Source organism: Anneissia japonica, unplaced genomic scaffold (genome assembly GCF_011630105.1).
Source record: "Anneissia japonica isolate Jap-2015-1 unplaced genomic scaffold, ASM1163010v1 scaffold389_len89789_cov197, whole genome shotgun sequence".
In the NCBI taxonomy this organism is placed as follows: domain Eukaryota; kingdom Metazoa; phylum Echinodermata; class Crinoidea; order Comatulida; family Comatulidae; genus Anneissia; species Anneissia japonica.
Genome location: NW_022724327.1, coordinates 86,157 through 89,963, shown reverse-complemented (window position 1 = coordinate 89,963; position 3,807 = coordinate 86,157).

Below are 3,807 nucleotides of genomic sequence, written 5' to 3'. Positions count from 1 at the left end.
ACATGTTCTATGGGACGCCACTGTCACGTTCTACAGAGCCAAAACTTCCAGGAGTTTTGACTCTGAAGAGCGAGACAGCTGGTGTATCGGGTGTTTTTAAAACATTCTTTAAAGGTGTTACAAGACCAAAGTCAATGTAACTAGAGTTAAAAATTACTCTATTTACATTGACTTTGGTATTGTAACACATTTTAAGAATGTTTTAAAAACGTTTAAGGGTCATTCTTCGCTAATGTGCCATTTTTCAGTCCCTCTGTTTTAATATAGTATAAATTTTAAGATATTAAAGGAATTTTATTTTTATTGCGTTAATGCAATCTTGAACATATTTGTTAATGGAATAAGTTGTTAAATATTTTAAACGTAATCGACATGCTGTTTATTTTTCAACAAAAAGCCTCCAAAGTCGCGCACTATGCATGTCCCGATTGGGTTTCTTAAAAATTCCTAATGTCATAATTTGTAAAATAAATAACTTAAATAAATAACTATACCACGAAAAGGTGAATACAATAGATGTCTCACAAATGTAAAATTAAAAATGACATCAATAGAACTATAAATACTTAAAATTTGACTTTTTTAGACTAAAAAAGTTTGTCCCTGAATCTCCGTCACAATACTTTAAAATGCCATTATACTGTTAGCAAAATGACATAACACGTTATGGATCAAACCATTTTGGTTGAAGGGGACCATACAGTAAGAAACAGTCCGTTCTTGTACAATTAAACCACCTATAGCTGAAGAATTCATGCAATTCTAATACAACCGGAAAAGTACCTTTATTCACCATCATCTCCGAACGCTTCAGAGTATGCTTTATTATTTTTTTAGAAAAAAAATTATTATATATAAGATCAGAACTGTGTCATTTTCAAAGTGCACATGGCATTCACCCTGTAACACACTGCATATGGCACTATATGATCTAAAAAGTTTAATTCCTCATCTCCGTCACATTCATCTCCATCACAATTTTACTGTGATGGAGATGACTTCTTGATGTTTTCTTTCCTCAAAAACGAATATAAAATAAAAATGACAATTGATCTGGTTTATGCTGTTAGAAACCTTTTTGCTCAATGTTTATTATCCTATATTTAAATAATACAATCTATCTTTTAAATTTACTAGGATTCGCATTTATCATCATCTCCGTCACAAAAAGTGTGATGGAGATGATTTCTTGATGTTTTCTTTTCTCAAAAACGGCTATAAAACAAAAATGGTAATTCATACGACTTACGTTGTTCGAAACCTGTTTGTTCATTGTATATTATCCTATATTTAAATAATACAATTTATCTTTCAAATTTACTAAGATTCACATCTATGTGTATATCATCATCTCCGTCACAAAAAAGTGTGATGGAGATGATTCTTGAAAAATTTGCTATGGTACAGCGTAAACGTTTAAAATGCCCTAATTATCGTGCCGAATGTTTATTATAGTTGTTATATGGCATAATGGGGACAAGTGTAATAAAAGAATTACAAATGTGAAACTTTTTTTTCATGATTTCTAAACCTCTAAAATGGCACATTAGCGAAGAATGACCCTTAAAAACATCAAAATAACGTTATAATAACGTTTCTGAATGTTAAATTGAAACGTTATAAAAACTCCACATAATTACGTTTTTAAAACGTAATATTATAAAGTTTTACAAACGTAATAAAAACCCCTTGTAAACGTTTTTAAAACGTGATACAAGAACAAAGTCGATGTAATCAAGGTTATTTTTACGTTATAATAACGTTTTTAAAACGTTACATTAAAACGTTATTTAAACGCTTCCAAAACTCCACAAAATTACGTTTTCGAAACGTTTTACTAAAACGTTTTTTGAACCAAACTCATACGTTTTTATAACGTTAAAGTGTTAGCTGGGTTGGTCCAGTTCTGATTAATCCAAATGTAATTGTCCGCTAAAAATTCCACTAGTGATCCAAGTTTATAAGCTGGAGTAAACAAAAGCGTGACGGCTGATGATCCACAGGCGAACAGGCAATAATCTAAAAAGATCCAAAAGATGTTTGACAAATTGTTTACAAAGTTCCGTAATTGTATCTGTAGTGACGACCCTCGCAGGGTTAATGTAGCCCGACCACTGAGGCACTACGACCTTCGGGTCAGCGCATTTGCATATTACCAATACACGTGCAACACCCGGCAGACCCAAGGCTCTCGGGAAGATAGAGCACTTCAAGTCCAGAGCTCGAGCTGTATGGTTGACAGTGTAATCACCAATTGTGTAATTGCTACGCGGGAAAACAATACCGTCACTGGTAAGTACCATAATACACTAGAGATTTCACAATATTGGCGCTGCGAGCGAAAGGCTGTTAATTGTGCAATATCGCCGATTGTGAGTTTGGAGTCACTCACGATCATTTGTACTGATATTGTACTGGAATTTAGAATAGGACAGTTAGGGTTTATGTAGGGAAGTGTTGTAGATCGCACACTCTTGGCCGGTTTGAGGAAGTCTTACTAGGGGGAGTTTGGACTATCGAGTACCTACACAAGTATTTTGTAGTTTAGGAGTATTAGTTAGGCATAACCACTTTAGTGTTTAGGAGAGGGTGTGGTATTTAGGTGCAGCCATTTTTAAGACGCGCAGTCTTTGTTTTCTTACTTAAGGTAAGGATCGATGGTTGTGTAATACGCATTCCTCATTTATATATTCTTTCTAACCGACCTGGTTTTTATCTACAGGTGAACATAACTTTGTTTGCATTGTTGCTTGTGTGAATGTTGATTCGGATAGGTGTAGTTGTATTTACTGCGTACTTAAACCTATTTCCCAATAACACTAACCACGTTCGTTAATTGAATATTGTTTTTGCTGTTTTTGAGAGTTATAGTTTTTTTAGGTTGAATTATTCGCTAAACGCTACGAATTTTTTGACTATTTCATTGTTGTTACTTTCAATTGCATGCATGTTTAACCGTTAACTTTAAAAGTTGATAGTTGTGTTAGTTTGAATATTTTGATCATTGTGCGATTTATTCTACTATTTACTACTTCTTTTTTTTTTTTTTTTTTTTTTTTTTTTTTTTTTTTTTTTTTTTTTTTTTTTTTTTTTTTTTTTTTTTTTTTTTTTTTTTTTTTTTTTTTTTTTTTCTTTTCTTTTAGTTGTTTACTATTTGAATTTTTCGATCATTGTGCGAATTGTTCTATAGAGTATCACTACTTTCATTTTGTTCGAATTTGACCTTTGACCTTTGACCCATAATGTCGAGGGGTGGTAAAATTAGGATAAACTTTTGTGATGTTACGGATCTTTACGCTATCCCTAATGTTGGTAAAAAACGGGGGGAAAAGATTATCCTGTGGAGGTCTCGTTATGGTAACATCTATCCGACGAGTTTGAGTGACATTAAGGGTATTGGAGGGGGTTTTAAGTTAATTAAGGAATTTGACTTTACTCCCAATCCAGTGCTAGAGGGTCGGGGTTTTTCCAAAATGATTGACTCAGTGTCGAATCTCGTTTCCAGTAAGAACCTCGAAGCCTCCACTACTAAAAGTAATCCTTCTGACAGTAGAAATAGCCGTTCGGGGGGAACATCATTCCGGGCAGTTAAGTCATCTAGGGGTGCATCCGCATCTACCCGACGGGAGCTCGATTACTCCAGTGATAGTGACGAGCATAGTGGTCGGGATGTTGACCTAAACTCTGGGGAGGAAAGTGAGCGGGAATCTGATGATTCTCAGGGGTATGCCAAACTTTTGAGAACTATAAGGCATAAGATGTGTATAAGAGACAGAGATCGCACACTCTTGGCCGGTTTGAGGAAGT